The sequence below is a fragment of the Arachis hypogaea genome, chromosome 3 (genome assembly GCF_003086295.3).
Source record: "Arachis hypogaea cultivar Tifrunner chromosome 3, arahy.Tifrunner.gnm2.J5K5, whole genome shotgun sequence".
Taxonomy (NCBI): Eukaryota; Viridiplantae; Streptophyta; class Magnoliopsida; order Fabales; family Fabaceae; genus Arachis; species Arachis hypogaea.
The window spans coordinates 95,601,744-95,615,057 of NC_092038.1; the positions used below are offsets into that span (position 1 = coordinate 95,601,744).

The 13,314-nt window shown below is 38.9% G+C and overlaps 1 long non-coding RNA gene and 1 pseudogene across 1 annotated transcript; one reads left to right on the forward strand and one right to left on the reverse strand.

Moving 5' to 3' along the window:
* Positions 1–937: 937 nt before the first annotated feature.
* Positions 938–1,036, forward strand: LOC112793957 (small nucleolar RNA R71; annotated as a pseudogene).
* A 3,912-nt stretch (positions 1,037–4,948) lies between these two features.
* Positions 4,949–5,471, reverse strand: LOC112770645 (uncharacterized). Its single transcript, XR_003186614.2, has 3 exons — positions 5,439–5,471; positions 5,265–5,325; positions 4,949–4,974 (listed from the first exon to the last, which is right to left on the reverse strand). It is a non-coding gene; the product is annotated as an uncharacterized lncRNA (long non-coding RNA).
* Positions 5,472–13,314: the final 7,843 nt, after the last annotated feature.

Below are 13,314 nucleotides of genomic sequence, written 5' to 3' on the forward strand. Positions count from 1 at the left end.
TTCTTGGTGTGGCTTAGGAGTGGTGACTTGAGTTTCCTCTTGTCCCTTTCAATCTTTATCCAAGTTCTTCTCTGGTGGTTTCTTGTAGGTTTCTCTCAATTCCATCCCACTTTTGAGGGTGATAGCCTGACACTCCTCCCTTGGGGTCGAATTAGTGTTGCTGTGAACATTGTGGCCAGGGGCTTGCTTGAATAAGTAGCTAATTTGTGTTTCAAGTTTCTTGATGGCAGCATCTTGATTCTGTATATTGGATCATACTTCTTCCTGAAAAACCTTACTATCTTGAATTTCCTTACATATGCTTTCAAGTAGAGTCTTGATTTTGGAAAGCCTATCTTTGGTTAGTGATGGTGGGTTGAGGTTAGGTGGTTGAGAAGGGTGGTTAGGTGGGTGTTGATAGGATCTCTGTGAGGTATGTTGGTGAGTTGCATTGTTATTGGGATTGTGGTTGTGGCGTATCTGGTCTTGGCTTTGGTCTTGCTTATTTCCCCACCCAAAGTTAGGGTGATTTCTCAATCCAGAATTGTAAGTTTTGGAGTATGGATCATGGATCTATCTGGGTGAGTTTCCAACATAATTGGCTTGTTCCCAGTCACCTTCTTCTCCTATATTCACTCCTTTTTGAGCTGGTGATGAAGTGATGACTACTGCAACTTGGTTTTCTTCTACCTTCTTAGTGAGATCTGCTAGCTGCTTGGTGATCATCTTATTTTGAGACAGAAATGCATCCATGTGGTTTAGCTCCATTACTCCTCGAGTGTTGCTTCTTTCAGAAGAATAGAGGTAGTCATTCTCAGCTACCGTTTCAATGACATTTATGGCTTCTTCAATGGTTTATTTCTTGTTTAGAGAGCCCCCTGATTAATGGTCTACAACCTTCTTTGACTCATAAGAAAAACCTTCATAGAAAATGTGAAGTTGAACCAATTCATTGAACATGTCTAGTGGGCATCTTCTTGTTAAGTCCTTAAACCTCTCCCATGCCTCATAGAGAGTTTCACCATCTTGTTGCCTAAACGTTTTCACCTCAGCTCTTAGCGTATTAATTCTTTGAGGAGGGTAAAATCTTGCCAAAAATTTGTTCACCACATCTTCCCAATTTGTTAAGCTCTCCTTCGAGAAGGACTCCAGCCACTTAGATGCTTTGTCCCTGAGTGAAAAAGGGAACAAAAGCAGTATATAGACATCCGGATGGACTCCATTAGACTTCACAGTGTCACATATTATCAGGAATGTGGTTAGATGTTGATTGGGGTCTTCTTGGGCACTTCCTCCAAATGAGCAGTTGTTCTGAACAAGGGTGATGAGCTGGGGTTTTAATTCAAAGTTGTTGGCATGTATGGTGGGCTTTTGGATGCTACTTCTATAATTTCCTGGGTTTGGATTGATGTAAAAGCCTAGAACTCTCCTCTCTTACCCAGCATGATTTACAGGGCCTTCTCTGGCATGGTTGTGAGCTTCTCCTTAATGGTTGTTTTCTAAATTCTCCTCCATGTTTGTTTCTAAGTATTCCTCCTCTTCCTCAGCACCAACAACTCCTTTCCCTCTTGCTTCCCTCCTTAATCTCTAGAGGGTCCTCTCAGGTTCTGAATCGAAGGAAGTTGAAGCTCTGCTTCTTCTCCCTGTCATACAACTAATAGAGCACACAGCAAGAAATACAATGAAGAGATTATTCTTGTTAGAGTGATTGTTAGTATGACTGGTGTAAATTATTAAACATTTAGTGAGTTAGTGAGTAGAATTGTAAATAACAACAAGAAAGAAAGAAAACAAAGAGGGTATAGGGGATGAGGAAGAAACTGAATCAACTGAAGATAAATGACTAGATAAAGTAAACAAACAAAAGAAAAAGAGAATGCTCAATCTAGTGAACTTCAAACTTAATCATTATTGATACAAAATCAATCCCCGGCAACGGCGCCATAAACTTGATGCACGAAAACTTGTCCCTCAACAAATTTTCCTTTGGCAAGTATACCAAATTGTCGTCAAGTAAAAACTCACAATAGAGTGAGGTCGAATCCCACAGGGATTGATTGGTCAAGCAATTCTAGTTAGAAGAGTATGCTAGTTGAGCTAAACAGAAGGTAGTTGGTATTGCAGGAAATTAAATGGCGAGAAAGTAAATGGCAGAAAATAAAGTGCAGAATCTTAAATGGGGATTTGGGGAGATGAACATGGAAATAGATGGTAGAAAGTAAAGAGAATGGGTAAGATCAGAAATGGGAAATTCATTGGACTTAGGAGATGTTGCATTCTCCGGATCAAGTTCATTCTCATCTCTTCCTCAATCAATGCATTCATTGATCTTCTTGGCAATCTTAAGTGATTGGATCCCAATTCCTTGGCAATCTAATCTCTCTAAGCTTGAACAATTGCCCAATTCCTTGATTTAATTGCTCATGGGAAGAGATGAAGTGTGGTCACTGTTTATACCACATGTATTTCCAAATCAAAGTGTTGGGAGGATTACATGTCACTATATCCGCTCAGACCCTAATTTGGTCCAACATGAGAAAGCATTTCTAGCATGATCTCCTCATCCCTTTTCCAAGGCTCAGAGAAGATCCAATTATGGAGAGTCTCTTTTCCAAGACAACTAACCAATTGAATTAAGATCGAAAGCTTTCTAGCAAATCAAGAGGAAAGAAAGAGGAAGAGGAATGAAAACTATAATTGATCCATCAAACTACAACAGAGCTCCCTAACCCAATGAAAGAGGTGTAGTTGTTCATGACTCTGGAAATGGAAAATGGTAGAAAAGAATACATGCTTAGCTAAAAAGTGCAGAAAAGTAAATATACAGAAGGTAGTTCTCCAAAGTGCCAAGCTCCTCTATAGTTCAAAACTACTCCTATATATACTACTCTTCTTGACCTACTGGTGAGTTCTTCAAGTCTTTGATGTGGGCCTTATATCTTGAGTTGAAGCAAGTACCATCTTCAGTGGATGTTAGTTAGGACGTTAGTGGCGTTAACGCTAAATGAAAATGTGGGTTCGAGAATGTTAGTGGCAATCACTTTTCTTACTAAGGTTCCAACCCCAAAATGGTCCACGTTAACTTAAATGTTAGTGGCACTAACGTGACCACTAACTTTGCCTCATGATCCTTCGCAAACGTTATTGGGAATCACCTTTTCCAATAACGTTGCATTGTGCCCCCCTTTTCCCACGTTAGAGTTCACGTTAACTAGGTTAATGTGGCTCTTAACGTGGGCATGCCTAAGCTTCGAGAGCGTTAGTGACACCTACCTTTGTCACTAATGCTCCAAACGCCCCTCCTCTCCATGTTAGAGTTCACGCTAACTAGGTTAACATGGCCACTAACGTGGTAGTGAATGCTATCTCCAATGTTAGTGACAAAGGTGAGTGTCACTAACGTTGGCTCATCATGCTTAGCTCCACGTTAACTTTCACTTTAGTGGTTTTAATGTGACCACTAACGTGGGCAATGTTAGCTTGATCCAACGTTAGTGACAAAGGTGAGTGCCACTAACGTTGGCATTGTCTTCCCCTTCCACGTTAGAGTTCACGTTAACTAAGTTAACGTGACTCTTAACATGGCCAACTGCCAATTTGGAGCGTTATTCACTACAAGAAAAACACCCATTCAGGTACACTTGAAAAGTGTAGCCAAAAGTGAAAAAAATGATGTCTTAGGCTACGGCTACGCTTTTTGGGCTACGGCTACACTTTTTGGGGTGATTCCTATTCGGCCGTTGCCTATTTTCAAAGGCTACACTTTTCAACACCAAGGGCTACGCTTTTGGCATTTGGGAATAGGCTACGCTTTTCAAGTGATGCTGTCCAAGACCAAAGGCTACGCTTTTCAGCTTCCATTTTTACCAGAATAGGCTACGCTTTTCAACGCTACTGCATCACTTGTAAAACGTAGCTGCATTGTATATTATAGCTACTCTATATAAGTGTAGCCCTAGGTCCTTTTTTTAATTTTCTGTATAACCATAGCTACTCTATATAAGTGTAGCCTTAGGTCATTCATTGTTTTTTTAAATTTTCTATGTGTATATAATATTCTAATAATTTTTTATACAACATAATATTTAATAATATTATTACATATATAATTTTACATTTTTAATTAAATGAGTTAAATATTATAAAATAAAATTAAACACATAATTATACTAAATAAATTTTTAAATAATAAAAATCATCCTTACATAATTCAAAGACATAATCTTAAGAAGAGATAATTTAAGTCACATGAAACTTGTATCACATATAAATTAAAATGCAAAGTTTGCACTCTATATCCGAAAAGAACTTAACAAACAAAAAATCATTAATCTTCTAATCTCGGCATAATGACTAAAAAATATTCTGAAGCACCTTCAAATTCTTCTCAAACACATCTTTTTCATGCTGATCTTCATCACCATCAAGAAAACTCTTGGCCTTAACAATTGTATCAGTGTTCATTCCCATGTTCATTCCCAGCAAGAATTAATTTCCAAGCAGTTACTGCTCTGCTTACAGCTGCAGATTATCATAATTCAAAAAGAGAAGCATGTAAGGATTTTGCATACTGATTCACCACCATACGCAATCAATACAAGATTATGTTGAAGGAAATGACCGGGCTACTTACAAATATTCTTTTGACCATTCTCGTGACACATGAAGAAAACAAAATCATAGAACCGAATGAATTCTGAAAAGTCTGCCTGGCAAGAGCAACAAATGAAGCACATGTTCCAATTGCAAGTATCAGATTAAAGATTAAAAATACAAGAAAACAAACTTGTTGATTTTCTATTATTCATATTAAAACTGAATGCTAAATTCACAAAATCATGCCAATCAGCTTAATTTCAAGCGCAAAAGGGAAAAACGGCGTTGTCTTAAAGATTAAAGTGAGAATCATTAACCTAAATTGTAAAATTAAAAATGAATTAAGACAGATATATCAATTTTGCACCAATATCCCAAATTCCTCTTCATCAAGGAGTTCTATCAAAACAATATGCATAGGTAAAGCCTCTTGATATGCAGCGTGATAGCGAAATAAATTCGTGGCACTAGTGGAAGCGAAAAATATATTTCAACAAATAGTTGATTCATAATACTATTGATATATGAATGTAGGCATGTAACTTAAGTAAAACCTCGGGATTCTTAGAAATTGTTTTACTAAACAGACTAGTTGTTGATATAAAAAAATTCCAATCATACATAAGATTCTATCAATTGTAATTTACTAAATTTCTTTTCTTTCTCCAAACATGGTTTTTGGAATGTACCTGGGTTTCCTGAATAAGGCATCCTCAATGGGAGTGTAACAGGATAATTACTGTAATAGTCCTGTAATTCAACAAGCACGCACAATTACACCACCAAATACATCAGATACATTCATAGAGGAAACAAAGAAAAAAGTACATAAGTCTGCAACTTTATGCACTCAATGCACTTACCCATGGTTCTTTGTATTCTTTCTCTCTCACACCTGTGGTTAAAGCATCAACAAAATATGATTAATGTAAGGAAGTTTCTTGCAGCGAAGTGCAAAACAAAAACTTAGCAAACTACTAAATTAAAATGCATCGGTGGTACCATACCACTGAATGCAGAATTGTCACTGCCACTGCTGGGATTGCGATATGGCTTGAAGGATGTTGCTTCGTGATGAGCGGATAATTTATACGCTTTTTGGCATTGTTTTTAGTATGTTTTTAGTATGTTTTAGTTAGTTTTTATTATATTTTTATTAGTTTTTATTTAAAATTCACTTTTCTGGACTTTACTATGAGTTTGTGTGTTTTTCTGTGATTTCAGGTATTTTCTGGCTGAAATTGAGGGATCTAAGCAAAAATCTTATTCAGAGGCTGAAAAGGACTGCAGATGTTGTTGGATTCTAACCTCCCTGCACTCGAAGTGGATTTTCTGGAGCTACAGAAGCCCAATTGGCGCGCTCTTAACTGCGTTGGAAAGTAGACATCCTGGGCTTTCCAGCAATGTATAATAGTCCATAATTTACCCGAGATTTGATGGCCCAAATAGGCGTTCCAAGTTAGCTCAAGAATTCTGGCGTAAAACACCGAAACTGGCACAAGAATGGGAGTTAAACGCCCAAACTGGCATAAAAGCTGGCGTTTAACTCCAAGAAGAGTCTCTACACATGAAAGCTTCAATGCTCAGCCCAAGCACACACCAAGTGGGCCCGGAAGTGGATTTTTATGTCATTTACTCATCTTTGTAAACCCTAAGCTACTAGTTCTCTACAAATAGGACCTTTTGCTATTGTATTAGACATCTTTTGATCACTTTAGATCTTTAGATCATCTTTGGATGTCTAGTTCTTAGATCATCTTGGTTCTTCTGGTTCCCTATCTGGGGCCGAAGCCAATGATCACTATTATCACTTATGTATTTTCAACGGTGGAGTTTCTACACACCATAGATTAAGGTGTGGAGCTCTGCTGTACCTCGAGTATTAATGCAATTACTATTGTTCTTCTATTCAACTCAGCTTATTCTTGTTCTAAGATAATCATTCGCACCCAAGAACATGATGAATGTGATGATTATGTGACGCTCATCATCATTCTCACTTATGAACGCGTGCCTGACAACCACTTCCGTTCTACAAGGAAACAAGGCTTGAATGTTTATCTCTTGGATTCCTTAATCAGAATATTCGTGGTATAAGCTAGAATTGATCGCGGCATTCAAGAGAATCCTGAAGGTCTAAACCTTGTCTGTGGTATTCTGAGTAGGATTCAAGGATTGAATGACTGTGATGAGCTTCAAACTCCTGAAGGATGGGCGTTAGTGACAGACGCAAAGGAATCAATGGATTCTATTCCAACCTGATTGAGAACCGACAGATGATTAGCCGTGCTGTGACAGAGCGTATTGAACATTTTCACTGAGACGACGGGACTGTAGCCACTGACAACGATGATGCCTAACATACAGCTTGCCATGGAAAGGAGTAAGAAGGATTGGATGAAGACAGTAGGAAAGCAGAGAGATGGAAGGGACAAAGTATCTCCATACGCTTATCTGAAATTCTCACCATTGAATTACATAAGTATCTCTATCTTTATTTTATGCTTTATTCATAAATCATTCATAACCATTTGAATCTGCCTGACTGAGATTTACAAGATGACCATAGCTTGCTTCATACCAACAATCTCCGTGGGATCGACCCTTACTCGCGTAAGGTTTATTACTTGGACGACCCAGTGCACTTGCTGGTTAGTTGTGCGAAGTTGTGATAAAGAGTTGAGATTGCAATTGAGCGTACCATGTTGATGGCACCATTGATGATCACAATTTCGTGCACCAAGATTTTGGCACCGTTGCCGGGGATTGTTTGAGTTTGGAAAACTGACGGTTCATCTTGTTGCTTAGATTAGGTATTTTTCTTCAGAATTTTTGAGAATGAATTCTAGAGTTTCAAGGTGATGTTCTTATCATCACCAAAGCTGATTATCTTCATCAATTTAGCTCTTGAATGTAATGTCCTGCTGAAGCTTGGCTAGCCATGTCTAATTCCTTTAGACTAAAGCTTTAGACTAACATTGCATGATTCCTGGAATTCTTATTAAAATTTTTGAATTTCTTTATTTTCTTTTCCAAATAATTTTCAAAAAAACCAAAAAAATTTACAAAATTCATAAAAACCAAAAATATTCCTTGTTTGAGTCTAGTGTCTCATTTTAAGTTTGGTATCAATTGCATGTTTCTGTTCTTCTTGCATTTTTTGAATTCATTCATGTGTCTTCATTGATCTTCAAGTTATTCTTGATGATTTACTTGCTCTGATCCTTAAATTCTCTTGTTTTGTGTGTTTTGTTGTTTCTCATATGCATTCTCAACTTGTTAGTGTCAGTAGTATACAAACTTCTAAGTTTGGTGTCTTGCATGCATTGTTTATTTGATCTTAGTTTCATTTTGATTATTCCTCATTATTAAAAATCCAAAAAAATTTTTAATTTGTGTCTTTTCAAGTCAATAATACAGAGAATTGAAGATTCAGAACATACAGCAGAGGAATTACACAGAAAAAGCTGGGCTTTCAAAATGCCCAGTGAGGAAGGAAAACTGGCGTTTAAACGCCAACCAGGGTGCCTAGCTGGGCGTTTAACGCCCAAAAGGGTAGCATTTTGGGCGTTAAACGCCACAATGGATACCATTCTGGGCGTTTAACACCAGGATGACACAAGAGGGAAGATTTTGTTTTTAATGCAGATTTTTTTTCAAGTTTTCATAATTTTTCAAAATCAAATCTTTTTCAAATCATATCTTTTCAATCATATATTTTCAAAATCAATTTCTTTCCATTTTCAAAAATACTTGCTGACAATTAATGATTTGATTCAACATTTCAAGTATGTTGCCTTTTCTGTTGAGAAAGGTTTAATGTTTGAATCATATCTTTTCTTGTTAGCCAAGTCATTAATTTTCAAAATCAAATCTCTTTTTTTTTAAATTGTTTTTCAAATCATATCTTTTCAATCATATCTTTTTAAAACTATAACTTTTCAATCATATCTTTTTAATCACATCTTTTACAAAATAGTTTTCAATCATATCTCTTTGATTTCCAATTTTAAAATCTTTTTCAAAATCACTTTATTTCTTTCTCAATCTTAGTTTTCGAAAATCAATCAGCATTTTTTCAAAATTCACTTTAATTTTCAAAAATTTCTTCCCCTCTTCTCACATCCTTCTATTTATGGACTAACACTTCTCCTCAATGCACAATTCGAACTCTATCTTGATAAGTTCGAATTCTTCTACCTCTTCCTTCTATTTTTCTTTTCCTCTGACACCTCAAGGAATCTCTATACTGTGACATAGAGGATTCCATATTTTCTTGTTCTCTTCTCTTTCATATGAGCAGGAGCAAAGACAAAGGCATTCTTGTTGAAGCTGACCCTGAACCTGAAAGAACCTTGAAGCGAAAGATAAGAGAAGCTAGAGCATTACTCTCTGTAGAGGACCTAACAGAATTCTTCAAAGAAGAAGACATGGCAGCCGAAAATAACAACAATGCCAACAATGCAAGGAAGGTGTTGGGTGACTTTACTGCACCTACTCCCGACTTCTATGGGAGAAGCATCTCTATCCCTGCCATTGGAGCAAACAACTTTGAGCTTAAGCCTCAATTAGTTTCTCTAATGCAACAGAATTGCAAGTTTCATGGACTTCCATTAGAATATCCTCATCAGTTTTTAGCTGAATTCTTGCACATCTGTGACACTGTCAAGACCAATGGGGTTGACTCTGAGGTCTACAGACTTATGCTATTCTCTTTTGCTGTAAGAGACAGAGCTAGGATATGGTTGGACTCACAACTTAAAGAAAGCCTGAACTCTTGGGAAAAGCTAGTCAATGCCTTCTTGGCAAAGTTCTTTCCACCTCAAAAATTGAGTAAGCTTAGAGTGGAAGTCCAAACCTTCAAACAGAAGGAAGGTGAATCCCTCTATGAAGCTTGGCAAAGATACAAACAATTGATCAGAAAGTGTCCCTCTGACATGCTTTCTGAATGGAGCATCATAGGTATCTTCTATGATGGTCTGTCTGAACTGTCCAAGATGTCATTGGATAGCTCTGCTGGAGGATCTCTTCATCTGAAGAAGACGCCTGCAGAAGCTCAAGAACTCATTGAAATGGTTGCAAATAACCAATTCATGTACACTTCTGAAAGGAATCCTGTGAACAATGGGACGAATCAGAAGAAAGGAGTTCTTGAGATTGATACTCTGAATGCCATATTAGCTCAGAATAAAATATTGACTCAGCAAGTCAATATGATTTCTCAAAGTCTGTCTGGAATGCAAGCTGCACCAGGTAGTACTAAGGACGCTTCATCTGAAGAAGAAGCTTATGATCCTGAGAACCCATCAATGGAAGAGGTGAATTACATAGGAGAACCCTATGGAAACACCTATAATCTTTCATGGAGAAATCACCCAAATCTCTCATGGAAGGATCAACAGAGACCTCAACAAGGTTTCAACAACAATAATGGTGGAAGAAAAAGGTTTAGCAATGGCAACCCTTTTCCATCATCTTCTCAGCAACAGACAGAGAATTCTAAGCAGAGCCACTCTGACTTAGCAACCATGGTCTCTGATCTAATCAAAACCACTCAAAGTTTCATGATTGAAATAAGGTCCTCCATTAGAAACTTGGAGGCACAAGTGGGTCAGCTGAGCAAGAAAGTCACTAAACTTCCTCCTAGCACTCTTCTAAGCAATACAGAAGAGAATCCAAAAGGAGAGTGTAAGGCCATCAACATGGCTGAATTTGGAGAGGAGAAAGAGGCAGTGAGCACCACTGAGGAAGACCTCAATGGACGTCCACTGGCCTCCAATGAGTTCCCTAATGAGGAACCATGGGAATCTGAGGCTCACACTGAGACCATAGAGATTCCATTAGATTTACTTCTGCCATTCATGAGATCTGATGAGTATTCTTCCTCTGAAGAGGATGAAGATGTCATTGAAGAGCAGGTTGCTAAATACCTTGGAGCAATCATGAAGCTAAATGACAAGTTATTTGACAATGAGACTTGGGAGGATGAACCCCCTTTGCTCACCAAAGAACTGGATGACTTGACCAGGCAGAGATTACCTCAAAAGAGATAGGACCCTGGGAAGTTCTCAATACCTTGTACAATAGGCACCATGACCTTCAAGAAGGCTCTGTGTGACCTAGGGTCAAGCATAAACCTCATGCCTCTCTCTGTAATGGAGAAGCTAGGGATCTTTGAGGTACAAGCTGCAAGAATCTCACTAGAGATGACAGACAATTCAAGAAAACAAGCTTATAGACTGGTAGAGGATGTTTTGGTAAAGATTGAAGACCATTACATCCCTGCTGATTTCATAGTCCTAGAGACTGGGAAGTGCATGGATGAATCCATCATCCTTGGCAGACCCTTCCTAGCCACAGCAAAGGCTGTGATTGATGTTGACAGAGGAGAATTGATCATTCAAGTGAATGAAGAATCCTTTGTGTTTAAGGCTCAAGGATATCCCTCTGTAACCATGGAGAGGAAGCATGAAGAGCTTCTCTCAAAACAGAGTCAAACAGAGCCCCCACAGTCAAACTCTAAGTTTGGTGTTGGGAGGCCACAACCAACTTCTAAGTTTGGTGTTGAACCCCCACATTCAAACTCTAAGTTTGGTGTTGGGAGGTTCCAACATTGCTCTGAGTATTTGTGAGGCTCCATGAGAGCCCACTGTCAAGCTACTGACATTAAAGAAGCGCTTGTTGGGAGGCAACCCAATGTCATATTTATTTATTTTCCTTTGTTATTTTATGTTTTTTATAGGTTGATGATCATGGGAAGTCACAAAATCAATTGAAAAAGCAAAAACAGAATGAAAAACAGAAAGAAAAACAGCACACCCTGGAGGAAAACTTGTTGGCGTTTAAAACGCCAGTGAAGACAGCAAATGGGCATTTAACGCCCAGTCTGGCACTATTTTGGGCGTTTAACGCCAGAAAGGGGCACCAAACTGGCGTTAAACGCCAGGAAAGGGCAAGAAGCTAGCGTTAAACGCCAGAATTGGCAAAGAGAGCATTTTTGCTCGCCACTTGGTGCAGGGATGAATTTTCCTTGACACCTCAGGATCTGTGGACCCCACAGGATCCCCACCTACCCCACCACTCTCTCTCTTCTTCACCCATTCACCAATCACCTCAACACCTCTTCCCCAAAAACCCCTCACCTATCAAATCCCGCTATTCTCTTCACCTCTCACATCCATCCTTCATAAAACCCCACCTACCTCACCATTCAAATTCAAACCACTTCCCCTCCCAACCCACCCATACATGACCGAACCCTACCCCTCTCTCCACTCCTATATAAACCCATCTTCACTCCTTCATCTTCACACAACCTAAACACTACTTCTCCCACTTGGCCGAACCATAAAGCCACATCCATCTCCTCTATTTCTTCTTCTTCTACTCTCTTCTTCCTTCTTTTGCTCGAGGACGAGCAAACCTTCTAAGTTTGGTGTGGTAAAAGCATTGCTTTTTATTTTTCCATAACCATTTATGGCATCTAAGGCCAGAGAAACCTCTAGAAAGAGGAAAGGGAAGGCAAAAGGTTCCACCTCCGAGTCATGGGAGATGGAGAGATTCATCTCAAGGGTGCATCAAGACCACTTTTATGAAGTTGTGGCCAAGAAGAAGGTGATCCCCGAGGTCCCTTTCAAACTCAAAAAGAGTGAATATCCGGAGATCCGACATGAGATCCGAAGAAGAGGTTGGGAAGTTCTTACCAACCCCATTCAACAAGTCGGAATCTTAATGGTTCAAGAGTTCTATGCCAATGCATGGATCACCAAGAACCATGATCAAAGTGTGAACCCGGACCCAAAGAATTGGCTTACAATGGTTCGGGAAAAATGCTTAGATTTTAGTCCGGAAAATGTAAGGTTGGCATTTAACTTGCCCATGATGCAAGGAGATGAACACCCCTACACTAGAAGGGTCAACTTTGATCAAAGGTTGGACCAAGTCCTCATAAACATTTGTGAAGAGGGCGCTCAATGGAAGAGAGATTCAAGAGGGAAGCCGGTTCAACTGAGAAGGCATGACCTCAAGCCCGTGGCTAGAGGATGGTTGGAGTTTATCCAACGCTCAATCATTCCCACTAGCAACCGGTCCGAAGTTACTATAGACCGAGCTATCATGATTCATAGCATCATGATTGGAGAAGAAGTAGAAGTTCATAAGGTTATATCCCAATAACTTTATAAGGTGGCGGACAAGTCCTCTACCTTGGCAAGGTTCGCCTTCCCTCATCTCATTTGTCACCCCTGTTATTCAGTCAGAATTGACATAGAGGGAGACATCCTCATTGATGAAGACAAGCCCATCACTAAGAAAAGGATGGAGTAAACAAGAGATCCCACTCACCATGAAATCCTTGAGATACCTCAAGGGATGCACTTTCCTCCACAAAACTATTGGGAGCAAATCAACACCTCCCTAGGAGAATTGAGTTCCAACATGGAACAACTAAGGGTGGAGCACCAAGAACATTCCATTCTCCTCCATGAAATTAGAGAAGATCAAAGAATCATGAGAGAGGAGCAACAAAGGCAAGGAAGAGACATTGAGGAGCTCAAGCACTCCATAAGATCTTCAAGAGGAAGAACAAGCCGCCATCACTAAGGTAGACCCGTTCTTTAATCTCTTTGTTCTTTATTTTTCTGTTTTTCGAATTTTTATGCCTATGTTTATCCATGTTTGTGTCTTATGATCATTAGTGTCTTAGTGTCTATGCCTTAAAGTTATGAATGTCCTATGAAT